The sequence below is a fragment of the Lepisma saccharinum genome, chromosome 15, assembly GCF_977018435.1.
Source record: "Lepisma saccharinum chromosome 15, izLepSacc3.1, whole genome shotgun sequence".
NCBI classification, from domain to species: domain Eukaryota; kingdom Metazoa; phylum Arthropoda; class Insecta; order Zygentoma; family Lepismatidae; genus Lepisma; species Lepisma saccharinum.
The window spans coordinates 63336394-63355599 of record NC_139243.1 but is presented as its reverse complement, the minus strand read 5'-3'; the positions used below and the strand labels follow the sequence as shown (position 1 = coordinate 63355599).

Genomic DNA, 19206 nt, shown 5'->3' with positions numbered 1-19206 from the left:
ATTTGTTCATTTGAAAATATTTATTTGATGAAGTTTTTTTATGAATATAACTTTATTAAATATTGACTACATAAAAACAGCTTAATTTGTTGTACTAAGAAAATACTAATAAACCTGTTGCAAAACGCTATAAGAAATGTGTGAAAAATTACAATTCAAGTGGGCCAGCCTTGGAATGGTTGATTCTCGAGACATATATTTGTAAGCATATTTTATTTTAAATTTCGATTCTTCTACGTAATGATAGCAACAGTAGCAATGGTTATGTTAGTTTTTGTTTTAAATCCACTTCATGCACAGATCATATTATCAGGACTGGACTTACAAAACAATAGGATCCGAACCGGTATGTGCGTTCACCTGGGATAGAACCCCGTAACACTTTATAACAAGGAGACGACATTACACCTACACCTTCGTTGAGTCCTCAGCATTGACTATGTTAAGGGTATTCTTAATAATAACAATAACTATTATAACATTACGTATTTACCTTTGAATCCAGCAGTAGATGACATCCATCCACAGTAACAAGATCAATTTGCACACTGCTCTGAATATTATAATGTGGACTTGTAATTATCTTTAGGTACCATCTTCCATTACATTTAAATACTAATATTCTCTTGTTCCAATTATATACTATTCTATCATCTACATTACAAAGATTTTGGGAAAATTTAGTGTGTTTTGTTTTTTGCGTTATGCATGGCTTTCCTAAATACATAAATGTATTATGAAGTAAAATTAATTGTTTATGTAATGCGTAACCTGGCAATATGCTTCATCCGTCCTAACCATCGTTTAGACCACTGAATCATATCACCGCATAAATATTGTATCAATTTAATTTAAAGAACAAACTCTATTTTATATTTCTGAAGCTGGTATGAGTACAAACACAAACAACAAATATTTTATGTAAACTTCATTGGCACGAGAAAGTTTCTCACATTCTTGCAGTAAGTGAGTAAGTGATACTTTGTTTATTTACAGACTATAGAAAGTACAAACACATATCACGACTCTCCGCAACTGGGACATGGAAAGAATTAGTAATTCAGCTTCGCAAGGAATCCAGTGTTAGAAGACAGGAAAAACTTCATTACAACAAACTGAAGTCTTGTTCATCACGTGGACACCTCAAGAACTAAAAATGGTAATTTATATGTCATAGCTAGGATATATTATATGCAGCATTCCCTCTGATGAGTTCTTGCTTTATGTCCCTTTTATGCACAGAAGGCTAATCGGAACTGGTCCTAAAGTTGAATGTGGAACAGGAACAATTATGTCCCTTCACTGTCAGCGAACCCGTGTTCCTTTGATTGCAAGGCAACATCGTTGCCACTTTGTAATCGATGAGGCGCCTGATGAGAGTTGTTGCACCCTTTTGACCTTACGTCTATATACGCCCTTAGCTTTAACCCTTGACCTGAAATACCCTTTGCACTTAATTCGCACTTACTTACTTACTCTGTAGTATTCTTAAACTCGAAGGTTTATGGCTGCAGTAACACAAGCCTTCCATCTGTTCCTATCCTGAGCAAGATCAATCCAATCTTTTCCATCCTTACTGATTTCCTTTAGATCCATCTCAACGTTATCCCTCCATCTTCGTCTTGGCCTTCCTACAGGTCTCTTACCATCAGATTTCCCAACCATAATTCTGTAAACACTAGCTTATTTTAATTTATGAGAACAATACAACGTTTAATATTTGAAGTACAGGGCTTTTAACCTTTATCATAAGAGGATTAGTCAACGTGTCAGAAATTGAGAAGAAGATAATATATCGGTTGTTTTAGTGGCACAACCACAGGGGCGACAGGGAGAGCATTGCCCCTCAACCTTAACGGAAGTCAATTCTAGAGGGACAAGGGGGGACAAACAATGACAACAAAAGGCATCTGTACAGGGCACAGAGGTGGAATTAATTCCTCCCATTTCAAATTTTATGCAAATAAATATACACTTCGTAAAATTGTTTTGCTCGCTTCACTCGCAACACATACTTTTCTTAGTCTCATCACGTTCAGAGCCGTAGCTAGGAGCAGCGGGACGACACGGGCGTCCGCAGGATTTTTCCAGGGAGGGGCAAGTAAGGTATGTTTCTAAGGAGGGGCAAACTAGAAATTTTTTTCCCCCATAATAGTGTTGCCCCCTCATAAAAACATTGCTTCATTTTGAATTTATTTGACTTTCATTTTCCAGGGATGGTCGTGGCCCCCCTTGCCTCCCCTTCCGGACATCCATAAGCGGGAGTCGGCCTTGGACGCCGAAATATGAAAATAAGTTGTAAAATAGAGAATGCCATTGCGCCCCGTGAAATTATTTGAGCTCTATTAAATTAATATTGTTATCAGTTTGCAAAAAAAAAAATCTAAAAATGTTCTTGCTTGCTTCGCTTGCAATATTTTTTTTCTGTAATTCATTGCAAATTACCAGAGAGAGAAGTAAGACTTCTCTTAATTGATTTTCTATTAAATTCACGAACCTTTGTTTAGAAATGATATGATTGTTCCAAATATGTGCTTATTTGGTACTTTTTACATGTAAAATATTTCTGAATTTGAAATATATTTTTATTTTTGAACTTATGGCAAGCATATGGTCGCCGTGAAATAATCTTGAAACACTTTAAGGGCGCCGCGAACGAACAATTTTGGGAACCTCTGGTTTAAAGGTAAAGAAGCGTGCACATTTGAGAGACAATTTATATCATTTTTGCTGTTAGTTTATTATGAGGTGGATGAATTGAAGCACACAATTTAGTGTTAACATGCTGGATATGTATTTTATCATTTTACGTTGCTCCACGTTGCATATGTGTAACATATATGTTGTGCACGAAAGTTATACATGTCATAATTATATTCGGAATGCATATATCATGCATTTTCTGCCTTTTAAAAATGCGGTCTGTGTGTTTCTTTTCCATTAGCTATTAGTTAATGTGAAATTCAACGTTCTGAAAAGTAATTCAATTCTTTGTTGCAACACAAATGCTTTAGCACCGATTTCTTCTACTCTCTTTTTGCGTAATTTACGAGGATAATAACGTCTTTGATACTATTACTACTACTACTACTACTACTAATAATAATAATAATAATAATAACATTATTATTATTATTATTATTATTATTATTATTATTATTATTATTATTATTATTATTATTATTATTATTATTGGTTCTTTTATCACGGTACTTGTCCCACCTCCCAGACAAAACAATCGTGGTTGCGCCTCTGGTTGTTCTGTTGGTATAGATTGTGTTAGTTGAACTATTTGGGATTTCAGTTAAATTATTTCTTTATATGTTCCCCGGGTTCCGTAGGCTTGCTGGGATTTCACACAATTCATAAGGAAATAAAATAACTCGGTAGGTCGACATTTTAAGGTTTATATATATCTGAGGTTGTAGTCTCCTACCACTTTGATTCCAAATGTATTATATAATCTTTAAATAATGTAAAAATAAATTATTTAGTTATTCATTCAAGATCAGAAAACAATTTCAAAGTTAAGATGATTTTGCAAAAAAAAGAAAATAGTTTTCCAGTTGTTCATCCATTAGAATTAGAATTGAGTTCAATAAATAAATAAATAAATAAATAAAGGTTGGCAAATATGGAAAAATTTACATCGCTATTGTTACATGAAAATTTCCATTACAAGAAAATAACAAACCTTATACTTTACACTTGTGATTTAGTTCAAATGAGGCGTTGCGGATTCGAAGGACGAACTCAACAAACGTACATTGTGAGGGAAATGCGTTTCAAGTTGTCAGGGGCGGTGCGAACTCCACAGAAAAGTGGTGAGAGTGGATCGCAAAGTTTTCTGCGTGATTTCTAAAGTTTTTTGTGGAGTTCGCACTGTGCCTGACAAACTTGAAACGCATTTCCCTCACAATGTACGTTTGTTGAGTTCGTCCTTCGTATCTGCAACGCCTCAAATGTACAAAGGCAATGCAATCGTAAGAATTAACACACTTATTCAAAGTCAAACTGCTATGTAAACAATGAAGAATATACAAATGTCACGTGACCTGTGCATTCCAAGAAATACAAAATCTCAATGCGTACCCTTGAGAAAGTACACCAGTATGAACCAAAATAGCGATATTAATGACCACATTAAACCTGTGTGAGATTGGGGGGGAACCTTGAAGATAAGGGCGCGTAACATTGAGGGTAAACCTTTGAGGTGGCTGAGTAATGACAACGTGGTAGAGTGCTTGAGAGCGTGGGTGAAACGATGACGTAAGTGCCAAGGAGTGTGAGGTCAAGGCATGACGTGAGGGTACGGTTGCGGGCGCATGAGGGTGAGGACAAGATCGGGTGTAAGGATGAGGGTGAGCTGTGACGGTGAGAGCGTATGTGAGTGGTGGGGTGTAAGGGTGACAGTGAGGAAGGATATTTCAAAATGGACACCTCTGGTGGTGAATGAGATTCCATGGAGATCCCACAGGCTCTGTGCAGGGTTAACCTGTCAATAAAAGTGAAATTTTACGATATTTGATGAGAAAATTTAATTAATTAATTTTGTGTTGAGTGGAAATATCAGAAAGTGATTCTCTAGAATACCCAATCATCTGGTAAATTTTGAAAATTTTTTCTCGAATGGTTTTTGAGATAATCGTGACCAAATTTACACATGCTTAAGCTTACAAAGTGCCGATGGAGATATTATTATTATTATTAATTAATCTTACATTTTTACAAGGGTATAATATCACATTAATACTAATCCCCTCATTGTAATATCATCTACAACATACGATTATATTCAGATATTCAAGATATTGATATTGTCCTTCCTCTCTTCAATGCTCAATCTCTCACTTGGAATAAACTCTACAATTTACGATTGAATGTCGGCATGCAAGAGATAGATATTTGTCCACCAAAGATTATACTTTAAATAATAAAAGGTAAAAAGGTAAAGTGCTCCCCTGTGCATAGCACCACGCCATGAAGGCGTATAGGGGGTGTGGGGGTAACGCCCCACACTTTCTTGATCCGGTCGTGAGTGGGGGTGATGTGATCAGCATCACGCCCCTGACCGCCTTTACCCCCCAGGGTTTCCCCCAGGTACCCATGTTATTCGACGCTGGGTGGGCGCCGGGGCCGCTTCCATCGTTAGAAAAGTTCCAGGATTTGAACCGGCCGGGGATCGAACCCGGGACCTTTAGCATAGTAGTCAGACGCGTTATACTTTAAATAATGAAATATTAAATTTCCGTTTAATACCGAACCAATTATTCCACCAATTCCCATTACGGGAAATTTTTCTCCAAGAGTTCCGTGAACCTCATCTAGAACCAAGTTGGGCGCACCCCTGCTTTAATCTCATTGACTGAAACCCATTGCTTTTCTATAGTTCTGGATGATATTAAATATACAATTCTTATATTTCATATAACAATCTGACGAATATTTACAATATGGTACTACGGTATTCCCCTTAGCTGTTTTTCTCAAGCGAAACATTTGAAAAACATACCCCCCCCCCCATGTCCCCACCCTTCTCGTTATATTTAGGGGAACACATCTCCCGCCTCCCTCTGCTAACGACGACCGTGATTAATATATCACGGGAATGAAAAAATAAATGCCTCCATGTTTGTAATTTCAGATCGAGCTTTAACCAACTACGTCGAGTTGGTTAACACACCGGATTTGTAGTTAAATCACAGGTCTTTCATTGGTCCGATTCCCACCACCGGCAAAATAAATGTGTTCACCTGAAGACGAGAGAGAAGAGGTGTTCTCTCTCATAACTTAATGTTTCGTATAATAAGTATAGTTTAAGCAATATTTATAATGTCCAATTAACAATGTATGCTCAATAGGAACACGCTCTAAATATACTTTATGCAAAATACCTGAAGGAAAATATTATTGTGAAACACATACATTTTGTCATTCTTGCTTCCCCTCTCCAGATATAATTGTGTTTAGCAATATAATATTTTTGTTTAATTCGTGGTAATGATTTTTACTTTATTTTCAGACTTTGTGAAATTATCTATAGAAATATGCCTCGTATCATGATCATGCAGAGATGAAAATATGTCAGAAGTTCACCTCCTTTGTCGATATCGAAACACTCAATTCCTTGATTGCTGCAAGAACCACTTCATCAAGTGGCCATTCTTAGGATATATCAAAGGTAATTACACTCACAAACCCTGCAATTTTTCTTTGTTCTCTTTAAGGCCAGCCGCACACCGTATCCGATACGACGCGACGCAACACGAGTCAAAGATAGTTTAAGGGCCAAGTGGCCAAAATCAAGAATTCGGTACAATTTGGGGGTACTAATTTTCCATTATGCCACAGTTATATGAGTGTGTAAGAACACCAAAAAACTATGATTGCCATTTCAAAGTGGTAGCTAATAGAAATGGCGGCCAATCCAAGATGGAGGAAGTTGACAAAAAAAATAAATGAAAATACTATATCTCTGAAACTAAATATCCGATTTCAATGTTATTTTCTATAAAAGAAAGCTTAAGATGTGTTTTATATTTAATGTTATCTTAGATTTTACGATATTAGCAACCGTTAATTAGTAAATCGCAGATAAGTAAAACAAATGTATTTTTTACTAATAATGATATATGCTTATCATTCAATTACTTTTAACCTAAGCATCTGAGAAGAAAGTGTTAAAAACAAAAATTGTAGTGTAATCTCTTATCTTTAATTTGGCATATTACACTTATTGATTTTGACCTTAGAATTCATAAAAAATGAAATAGTTATGTAGGGTGTGCAGCGAATGCTTCTAGCCGGATGTTCATTTAGTCCTACTTAATCACACTTATTGTAACCGGTATCGACTATTGAACACCGTATTATTGTTAGATAACTGTAATAACATTTAATTAAAGCATTATTATTATTATTATTAATATTAACAGTAGTAGTAGTTGCAGTACTAATTAAAAATGAATAATTTTGTTTATTTGTTACCGGTTTCCATGCAAGAACGCTATTGATTGATTGAAATGAAAATTTTGGGTGCGTCAGCAGTTAGGCTACTTACACCAGTCATATTATAAGGAGCCAAGCCCCTTGCAATAGATATAATAATCAACATTTTGTGTCTGAGGACAAAAATTTCCTTACCCAGGTTAAAAACCGAGGCTGTATAGGAACACTCATCACATATAAGGACAACACAGCCCTATAAAGGATTTTACTGGCCTTACGTCGAGACGCCAGAGTCTCGTTTGCCTACAAGACTGCATTTTCCAGGGTGTAGTACGTGGAAGTGAGGTGAACATTTACCTGTGTAACCCCTTACACCCAGGAAGAACATTAGAACATGCTAGTACTGTTTATTAGTTGTTACAGTCGAAACGTCTGCTTTCAAGAAATTCAAATCTATAAAAACAGAAGACGGACCAGAGAAGTAGGTATATTATATGCGGGGAGTTAGCATCACTGAATAGAGCGCATTCACCAAGAGACATACATTCTTAGACAGTTTTTTTACAACACTACCGTGGGCAGGAATTTTGAAAGAATGAAAAATGCACTATTTATGTGATGAACTATTAGCGACTAAAATTTCAACTCATGTTGTCGAGCCAATTTTACTAATTTCAAGGCCTTAAGAAGACTTGAAGCAGATGCTTTATTCTCCTATATGTTTTCTGAAAGTCCTTTCTGATCAAGTCTCATGATGAGAAACTCATCAAAAGGACTCTCACAGATGAACACACTGTATACATTAAGAAATGTATTTTCTTGACGAAGAAAGCAAATACAAGAAAATATGAAAACAAGGGAAATACTCAAGTTGCTTATATAGGTAAGAAATTGCGTAAGATTTCAACTTAGAGAAACGAGAAAAAAATCATCGCAACGACTACAAGCGAGATCCTAGTTGCAGAAGCATGTTATCATAAATCTTGATACTTTGTCCGTACCAGATACAAACCAGAAAAAAGAGGAAAATACTTAAGAACGTGATGAAGCAGGAAAATTGGCATGTGAAAGTTATGATTTATCCGAGAAGATTTATTCTTGAATCTGAGGATTGAACCTCAAAGTTACTTTCTCTCAAAACTAGTTTTAAGTATTAAAGGATGATGAAATAAAAGAGTCTGCCAAGAAAAGAAACATTTTTGTCTCATACAAATAAATTGTTTCCCCTCTAATTTTTTCCCATTATTGACGGCAGGGTATTTATTTCAATTCATTTCAATTCAATTGTACTTTATTAAACGGCGAGGTTCAGCCAGCGGCTGTTCTACCACCAGGTAATCTCACCAAGGACTTGCTACTTGAGAGATTTGCTATGTGAGGACAGAAATCATCATCTAACGAGCATGCATTACGTAGTCATACCACTTTCATTCATATCCTTCTTTCAGAATCTTAGGAGATTCGCCACCTCGAATGCCTAGACTACTATGATGCATTGTGCAACATATAATATATGCTATTTCCAAAGGGGAAACATACCTTCCAGCAATGACTGTGAAGATTCTGACGGAAACGTTCAGGTTGTTTCAATTTTAAATCACATAGTCCATGGATGTAACCACTATAAATTGTTGTTTATGGGGAAATTGAACAATAGCAGAGAGGGTGCATTACCTCTTTCAAGCAGCAATCGTGTGAATATCACATCTCTAGTAGCATATGACAATGCAGAACTTATAGAGGAGGAATCATTCAATGAGGTTAACACTTTGCATCGTGTCAAATGAAATTATTGTCCATAAAATTTCGTCCATATGCTTGCCACAAAGTTCTAGTACTAAAGTTATCCGGAGCAAGCAAGGAAGTATTGCAAGGTCAGTTTCATATACAACATTACATTTTAAAAGGTTTTATGGGGAGTTGTTCCTACACGACGCTGTATCTATTTGTAAAAGTTGAAAGTGGGGTCTGAACCACAATGTGCCTCCACCGGGAATCGAACCCGGGTCCCCTTGATTACAAGGCGGCGACGATACCACTGCGCCATTTCTTTTTCAATATTCTTTATTTTGTTCTTTAGTGTCTACTTACATTATCCTATGATTACATTATACATATATTAGATCTAAATTACATAATGTTCTAAACATTACAGAATTAGAAAATAACCTGCAAGAAATTTCCATAGAGTGTTTTGCGGGTAGCTTGGTCCATCTGGTAATAATTCTCACTGTAGTAGTATTGCAACGAAATTTGCATTGTCACTGAATTATTTCCTGAATTGTAATAATATAGTTAGCTACTAAAAACTGGACAACCCTTACTTTAGTAAGAGCGAGGTACACAAAATCTGGGTACAACAAATGATCTACAGCAAATGTATCACTCGATGTTCTACATATAGTACCAAGACATTTACCAAATAAAAACTCTTGTTGAATCGTTTAAATTGCGTTTTTTGGATAAAAATACGTGAAAAATTGTGAAATATTGGGCATAAAGTCGAAATCTGGTCAAAGTAAACTCAATTTTACATAAAAAATACGCATTAACAACCCTGTAAACAGGGCGTTTCGAGCTATCGAAATTGAAACTCCGGTAATTGACCCTCTGATAAATTACTTGTTAGTAAAAATTAGCGAAATAAATATGTATATTTGTGTAGCCTATTTCCCCCCAAATACGAATCGATCTGTATACGGTTACTTCTATCACACTTTAGAATCACTTTATGAGCAGGGGTCTTCCCTTATTATTGCAGGGGATTTTAATTTTCCTCAGATAACAGGGGCGTATCGAACGAAGCTTGCGTAGAATTGAGTCATTTCATGTCACTCCACCTATTAAACAGCTTCAATGACATAAAAAATGATAACGAACGAACGTTAGGTTTGGTTTTAAGTAACGTTAATAGGGTTACAGTCTCAAGGGAATCCGATCCTCTCGTGCCAGAAGACATTCATCACCCAGCTTTAAATATTGACATTTCCATGACTAAATTTAAATCTATCACGAAAAATTCAATTCAAACAGAATATAACTATAACTTTAGGAATGCAGATTTTTTTAAAATGTATTATCTTATGAGAGCTGTAAATTGGAATGATCTGAAGAAATACACTAATATTAATGCCGCTATTGATAAGTTCTATGAAATGGTGTATGCCATATTTAACAAGTGCGCACCTTCAACGAAAACTCAACCAAAGAAATTTCCGAGCTGGTTCTCACGGGAAATTATAAAGAATATCAGGAAAAAAGCATATCACAGGCAAAAATGGAAAAATAACGCTCCCCACGCTGAACATCATTATGAGAAATTTAAAGAACTTCAGAATATTGTTAAACGAGGGATTCAAAAAGCATATACGCATTATATTTCGAGCACAGAGTATAACATACTTCATACCCCTAATCTCATCTTCAGCTTTGCCAAAAATATGAAAAAACAAAAGAGAGCAGAGCCTTTTTAATATCAAGGTAAAGTACTTTCTGACACTCTAGAAGTAACAACAGCGTTTGCTAAATATTTTCAATCGGTGTACCGGCAGGATGATGGAAAAAATAAGACTTTGAATATTCAATCTTACAGTGAAATCGATAAACTGAACCTATCAGATATTAGCCTTCAAGAAATCGAAGATGCCATAAAAAATCTTAAACCGAAAAAATCTATTGGTTCCGATAAAATTCCGCCTTACATACTTAAAGGATGCGGTGAGATACTCAAATACCCTCTGCACACGCTGTTCAATCTTGTACTCTCCACCTCAACATTTCCAGATATTTAGAAATTAGTAAACATTTCCCCGATACCAAAAACAAATAAGAAAAATGATGTAGAGAATTACAGGCCGATAGCAGTCCTGGCAGCACCTGCCAAGCTCTTAGAGAAAATTCTTTACAAGCACATTTCTTATCACATACGATCAGTGATCTCTCCTTATCAACATGGTTTCTTATGTAAAAAGTCTGCCTGTACCAACCTATCAGAAATAACTCATTTTATCGCAACCGCGATGGATAGCGGAGCTCAAGTAGATGTAATATACAGATTTTTCGAAAGCGTTTGATACCGTAAACCATAGAATCTTAATAGAAAAACTGAAATCGTACAATCTATCGAATCCGATGTTACAATTGTGTCAATCCTACTTAACAAACCGCAAACAGTACGTCACGTTTCAGCGAAATACTTCCGATAAATTTGAAGCTACATCCGGAATTCCCCAAGGCTCTAACATTGGACCCTTATTCTTTCTCATGTACATAAATGATCTTGACGAACATCTGAATCAATCGGATAAACTACTTTTGCGGACGATTTAAAAATGTACAAAATAATTTGCAGTTACAGTGACTGCACCGAGTTACAAGCGGACATAAAGAGTCTTGTGGAATGGTGCGAAAGCAACAAACTAATCTTTAATAGCGAAAAATGCTACCAAATGTCATATACTCGAAACACTACATCAATAAACTACGAATATTGCATAAAAAAACAAAAATTAAAACGGGTAGAAACAATCAAAGATCTAGGAATTCTAAACTTACATTTCACGGGCACGTTAACTTAATGACAAACGAGGCTTACAGACTTCTGGGATTTATAATGCGTACATGCAAAGAGTTCAAAAATGTCGGAAGCTTAATGATGCTCCATAATGCTTACGTTAGAGCGAAAATTGAATACGCAAGCACGTGTGGCACCCTCAAACCCAGCAAGATATAAGCAAAATAGGACAAATTCAAAGTAAATTCTTAAGACACCTAAAGTACAAACTACATGGTATTTACGTGAGAGCCTTCTCAGATATTTTAACCTAACAACTCTCAACAACAGACGCATCATGCATCAGCTCATTTTCCTCCAAAAAATTTTAAATAACCTCATTGAAGCTCCTTTCGCCCTGTCACAGCTCGACTTCTACGTCCCCTCAAGCAAATTAAGACCAAGGAGGCAACTCTTCAGCCTCTGTCGTAATAGAACCAACGCTCTGGCAATATCCACAATTTGGAACTGTGCAAAACATTTAATGATACCATCAAAAGTGAAGACAGTGTGGACTTATACTAAATATACTAAAATTACATAAATTACATTAGAACCGAAGACTTGTATGTTTGTTAAATGTTTTCTGTCTATATACTAAATCGATCTGTTCAATTTTTCAATAATGTTATCACAAAATTATTGTATAATGAACGCCATAAATGGGTAATATACCTGTTGCGTTCAATTTCTGAAATAAATAAATAAAAAAAAATCCTGTTGCTTATAAAGCAATAATCAAAGGGTCCGTGGTTCGAAACGCAGAAAAAAGGCAAAAATGGATCGAAACCACTTCAATCTGTAGGTACTGGACCGCTTTCTTCCAAATTCACACAAATTCCTTATTCTTTAGGTCAAATAGTCTAGTATTCCTCTATAGCTACATTCAGAGGGGGAAAACCCTCTTTAAGTTACTTCTACAAATGAAAATTGGAATCTCAAAAATCAATGCAAGTATCTTCATGTGTTAAAATATTACTGCCACGCGAGATCCATCACAAATGATTGCCTCCATTCAATATCATAATAGTATGGAGTAAGAGACTTTAGAAAAAGTCCCTTAACATTGACCGCCGAGGGAACTAACAATGAACCCTTTCTCCCCCTTCGCTCTGGCGTGAACCGTCAAGGTTTGGGGTGGAGGAAAATATTCTTCTTCTTTTCTGTTGCGAATTTCGTCCGAAAGCTCATATAGGGATCTCTCCGCCCAACGCATTCTTACCTGTCTTAGAGTAATTACTATTAATAACATGCTTTCTGTCCTTATGCTTCGTTGTCATAAAGGCTACATGGACTCTGTATACGGATAATTTATTCGCCTTTAAAGCGCACATAACTCCAAATATTGTGTTATAATAGCCTCTACCCCCGGTCTCTTCGTGACCAGTTGAATCCGATTAAATCCACATCCTCAATCATACCAAATATGAGTCACCACCAACGCAAAATGGAGCATCATTACGTCATCGCCTACTGCAAACCTTGCATAACGCCATAACGTGGCTTAGAATAGCCAAAACTGTCTTCTCGTCAGTATTAAATATTGTTCACTAATTGAAAACGTATTAGCTTTAAGCTCCCACGACTGCATGAGTCATCCATGACTCATCCTCGGCTGTAACGTGTAAGTAAAGTAACTCCAAATATTGTGTTATAATAGCCTCTACCCCCGGTCTCTTCTTGACCAGTTGAATCCGATTAAATCCACATCCTCAATCATACCAAATATGAGTCACCACCAACGCAAAATGGAGCATCATTACGTCATCGCCTACTGCAAACCTTGCATAACGCCATAACGTGGCTTAGAATAGCCATAACTGTCTTCTCGTCAGTATTAAATATTGTTCACTAATTGAAAACGTATTAGCTTTAAGCTCCCACGACTGCATGAGTCATCCATGACTCATCCTCGGCTGTAACGCGTAAGTAAAGTACAACAATTGGGTTAGATTAAGGTGAAAATGGGTTCCTTAATATAAAATTATTGTTCACTAATTGAAAATCAATAACAACAAGTACCACCACTGCATGAGTCACCCATGACTCATCTCCCTCCCCCTATAGTCTCTTCCTATTTAATTAACAATAGCGCCCCCTTTATACTTAATTAAAATCAGTTAAAAAGCCATTAATGTCGATTAGAAACCCAAAAATCTTAATTAAAAACGAAGTTATCTTCAATAGATTCTACTATTTGGCTCATGCCTTTTTAAAGATCAATAGAACAATGATTCACTGTTAAATCACTTCTCCAGGTAGGATGGAATAGAAAGTTAATAAACTAAATATAATTATGTGAGTGAGTGAAAGTTCGGAACTTAAAAACATTATAGAATGTACTTATCCTTCTCCTCCATATCGTGGTTGCTCGGACACTTTAACGACGTGACTACCTGGAGGAAATAATACTTCCTCTCCGTGTCAGAATCCCCCTGTGGCCGAGTGGTTAGCACCTCGCGCTGCGACGCCAAGGGTCCCGGGTTCGAATCCCGGTCGGGCTTGGTTGTTTGTGAATGTCCATTCATCAATTTCATCATTTCATCAATGATCCCCATCTTCGCAAATTAGCCAAGAGGCACAAAACGCGAAGTGAAATAAACTAAATCAAATGAAATCAAAAATCCGTGTCAGAATCCAAAATGCGCTGCCTGAAGGGCTCCGAGGTCCAACTAGAGGTACATCCAAACTCATGTCGAGTTGGACATTTTAATGGTCACTAAAGCAAGTTGGGAAAATTCTAATTGCAGATATTTTGCTAAGCATGTGTGCTCTAACGTAGAATCGATCAAGCCGACTCATTGTATCGGCAATTATGTACGTGTATACGTCTCTATTCGGACCTTTACCCACCCAAACACCTTGTAATTTAAACCCTTCAACCAGTGCCTGTAAGCTAGGTGAGGTATGGAACCCTGGATATTGGTCCTGTCTTCTTAGAGTATAATTAAAATCACCCACCAGCACAATGTTTTGACGAGAGCCACCTAATGCCTTTGACACTTGCGTAGCGTAGAATATATTTCGAGCATTTCTAGCGTAGGTACCTGATGGTGCATAAACATTACAAAAACATACATTGGTAATTTCGATACATGTGATACGACCTGATGAATGATTGTAAACTTTAGATATGTGTAGGCCTTCTTTCACAAGTATGGCGGTTCCTAGCGAACTATGGGTTAAATTCTTGTACACGGTATATTCACTACCCAGACAGAAATCATCGGTCCTAACTTCTTGCAGGAAAATGACATCCAGGTGACTTTGATTAATATAATTTCAGAATGCGTGATGCTTGACACTGGATTTCATTTTGTTAATGTTTATTGTTGCAAAATGATAGATGGGTATCGACATGCAGGAATCTTATATATTTCACACGGTGAGAATATTTTGTGCAGCATTGATTTTAAACTAGATACCTTTTTCAAATGCAATAAGGCATAAGACAAACATAACCATAATAGTATTTTGAAGAGGATAACATACTTCATAACTATGATATGTTTAACATGTATCACTCGTTCACTTCAAGCGACCAATAAGAGCCGCCGCCAGATTTCTCACTTTGTTCTCTTGTCACATTTAAAAGTTCTACACAGACGTCGAGACACTGGAGACGCCGAACGGTGAGACACTGCGTTTCTTCATTTTTGCTCCTTTCGTTTCCTTCGGCAGAGCTCCTGATGCGGGGGACGCCGTCGCGGAGTTTCCACCTGCTACAGCTTGATTATCATCTGTCTGCTGTATCGGATTATGATGCACCTCTGTAGTAACTTATGGTGTTTCTTGTAATAATCTTCAATTAGGAAAAACTTTAACAGAAAAACAACATTTATTTAAGTTGTAACTTCCTGTTATAAAAACTACATGAAAACCATTCAACAAAAGACAAAAGACAATCTCTCTCCCACTTGACTTCTAAAATATTTTATCTTTTTCTTAACTTCTATCAATTCTCCCACTATAACAAAAAAAAAAAATCATTCATGGGTCTTGTTACCAAAGGTAAGTTGTAGTCTATCCGGCTCCTTCTTGTATCTAGAAGATCTTCGAAATTCTCTGTTCTCTATGTTCCTGGTTTGTGTTTTTACAACTGCCTCTGGTTTCCCATGTCCTGGTGCTGCCTCTGTATACATTGGAAACGTCCAAAAGTCATCCAACTCCTCTTCTTTCTTCTCAACCTCCAATCTCTGACCTTTATAGTTGTTCTTAAGCTTTCCCACTTGATGTCTGTGCACTCTTTTTGTAAATCCATTTCTAAGTTTTACTTCTAAAAGCCTTGCTCCTACTCTCTTAATCACCTGAGCTTTTATAAACTTAGGCACTAAGGATGGACATTTTTTTACCCAAACTATCTCTCCTGATCTTGGAATCCAAGATTCTGCCTCATATTTATTATTTTCTACCTTTTCATCTATTTGGCAATTTGGTAAGTTGAATATACGTCTCGGCTCATAACTCATAATTCTTTCTGCTGGAGACATTCCTAATCGTTGCCACTTCAAAAATCTTAGATAGTATAAAATACTATCTATAATTTTTTTTCCAGTCAATTCTACGTCCCTCATTTCTACTTTGAAAACATTTCTTTCTTAATAAGCCTTTAACAGACTGCACCCACCTTTCCGCTAAACCATTACTTTCCGGATTCCAAGGCGGTGAATGTACCAATCTTATTCCATGCTTTTCACAAAATTTCTCAAATTGATTACTCCTGAAAGGCTGTCCATTATCTGACACAATAACAGAAGGATAACCAAATATCTGGAAATTTCTGTTTAAACATTCTATAGTTTCTTCTCCATTTGTCGATCGCACCTGCCATATTTCTGTCCATCTAGAGCAACTATCAATGAATAGCAAAAATTTCCTTCCTCCGTATTAAAAAAATCAACATCTATTCTTTTAAAGGGAATATCTGTTTGTTTCCATCCGACATATTTGTTTTTGGATGTACTTCTTTGAAAACTATTGCATTCTACACATTGATTTCGCAACCTTTCAACATCCTCGTCTATTAAAGGCTACCAGTAGAATTCTCTAGCCATCATCTTCATTTTAGGTGTACCTACATGTTCTGCATGTAACAGCTTCAACACTGTTTCCCTGCATTCTTTAGGAATTATTATACGTCTTCCCCACATAAGACATCCTTTATTCATGGTTATTTCATTCTTCCTTCTGTAATAATGTAAGACCACAGTATTTTGAAACTCTTTTGGATGTGAATTAGGCCACCCAACATCAACCCATTGTACAATTTTTTGTAAAATGTCAACTTCTTTTGTTTTCTTTTTCTTTTGATTCAAGATTCAAGAAATTCCGCTTTATGTCGATCTGTCCACGACCACACTGCTTCTTTTTTTAGCAATTCATAAAGATGTGTTATCTTCATAGAAAACTTTGGCATGCTCCTATGATAAAATGAATCATTCCTAAATATGCCTTAAATTCTTTAACGTTTGTTGGCTCTGGACAATTCAATATTGCTGTCTTATTCTTGATTAAAGGTTTAAAACCATTACTAGATACCCTGTAACCTAAATAGTCTACCTCTTTTTGAAAAGAACTGACATTTATCGAGATTAACTTTTATATTGTAATATTAATATGTCAATCTATCCAAAACTAGTTTTGTGTTATTGAAACATTCTTTTTCTCCACGGCCTGTTATAATTAAATCATCCAGGTAGCATTTGGCAAATGTATAATCTAACAGTATTTGATCCATTGTTCTTTGGAAAATCTGTGCACTGCAGCTTAAACCCATTGGTAACCTGTTATAAGTGAACAATCCCCATTTAGTATTGAGAACCAATAACTTTTAGCACTCTCATCGAGTAATAGTTGAAGATATGCTTTGGTCAGGTCCAACACTACATATGTGTCTTCATTCACTAAAGAATTAAGTAAATCATCCACTCGTGGCAAAGGATAAGTTACTTTTTCCACCACTTTATTGACAGTTACCTTAAAATCAGAACACAGCCTGAGATCACCATTATTTTTCTTTAATACCACTAAAGGTGTACCCCAATCAGAATACTGAATAGGTGACAAAACTCCCAATTGAACTAAATTATCCAATTCAGCCTTTACGTTCGGTTGTAAACTGTATGGAACTTCGTATGCTTTCTTGAATATTGGAACTGCTCCCTCCTTGATTGGTATTGTAGCTTTAAAAAAAATATTGTTGTTGAATAACTGTTTCCCTTGTTGCTTAAAGAGGTGCAGTGCCATCATTAATCTATATATATAAAATCTATATATATATATATAAAAAAATGGATGTATGTGTGTGTGTGTGTCTGTGTGTGTATGTTTCTTCCGGCATAACTCTCGAACGCCTGGAGAAATTTCAACCAAACTTGGTACACGTATGACTTTCAATCTGAAAAGAAATACTTTGGGGGTAAGAAACCCCTGGCACCCCTAGGGGTGGAGGTTGGAAGGGGGTGACATATAAAAATAATGGAAAACGACCGATATTAGTGAGGAACCCATAGTTTTCTGGGTCGCTAAGATGAATAGTGATACTACGAATCAAACACCTGGCAACCCTAGGAGTGGGGGTGGCAATGGGGTGACATGTAAAAATATAAAAAAGCGACTGATATTAGTGAATAGTGACACTACAAATGCCGTTCAACTCCACGTTCATCAACTATCGGCATGGGGGGGGGGGGTGAGAGGGGTGAAAAATAAAATGTCAAAAATGACCTACATTAGTGTCGAATCCACAGTTTTCGTAGTCGCTAAGCTAATTGGTGACATTCACGATAACATTTGTGTGTGTGTGTGTGTGTGAGAGAGAGAGAGAGAGAGAGAGAGAGAGAGCCTTGTTTTTTCGATCACGATCAACACGTCACAGGGGCAGTCTATTATACCGCGTTTGTTACAACCTGTCCCGGTTCCCGCGCTAGCAACGGGGCAACAGCGTCTACGTAAGCGCCTCTCTTGTGGCTTCCATTCGCTCCTCGCTGTCCAGCAGACGATTTTTTCCTCGTTTCTCATTGGCACCGAAACTGTCGAGCGATCCCTAGCGCGGGAAACGGGACAGGTTCTAACAAACGCGGTATAAGTAGTGTGGATTTTAGATCGCCATGTTTCTCCCACGGACAACTTTAATAGAAGATTAGGATAAATAAATACCCGGGCAACGCCGGGCAATCAGCTAGTAAAAAATAAGAACCAATTATTGCAAGAGTGTCAAACACATATTTTCGTGTGACCTGTTCAAATAATCATAGTAAAATTGTGGTAATATAGGATACCTGTAGAGGAGAAACTTCTGAAAATTTTTGGTTATAGACCCCGGAGAGGGCGAGGGAGCCGAAGAGTAAGTGTGCGGGAAGAAATTCGCCATTTCTGTACTCCATCTTGATGCCAACTCCTATTCTCTTACTGATGGCAAAGTTCCTTAAGGGCTGCTCACATCGCTCCCTTTTCGCTTACACGAGGTTGAAGAGCTCTACCACAAAACGGACAACCTCCCTAGCACCCCTTAGGGACGGATGCGTGGGAGCTTTCCTCCTTCCGTGATGTAGTTTCTATGTATTGGATCCTCTTTGCTTATTAAACATTCAATAGCAGCTTTCTCGCCTCTTAGTATTCTTTAGCTCCTGTACTGTATTTCACGAAGATGTTTCCCATTTCTATTCTTACTCTTTCCACTTCTGGCACCGTTTCTTCTCCGTTTA

At 36.8% G+C, this 19206-nt stretch overlaps 1 long non-coding RNA gene across 1 annotated transcript in view; it reads left to right on the top strand.

Annotated features, from left to right (window-relative positions):
- Positions 1–19206, top strand: part of LOC145999497 (uncharacterized) — a 45401-nt gene that overhangs the window by 7628 nt on the left and 18567 nt on the right. The window contains exons 2-3 of the long non-coding RNA XR_014443402.1: positions 997–1159; positions 6023–6181. This is a non-coding gene — a long non-coding RNA (uncharacterized LOC145999497). The remainder of the gene's footprint in view (positions 1–996; positions 1160–6022; positions 6182–19206) is intronic.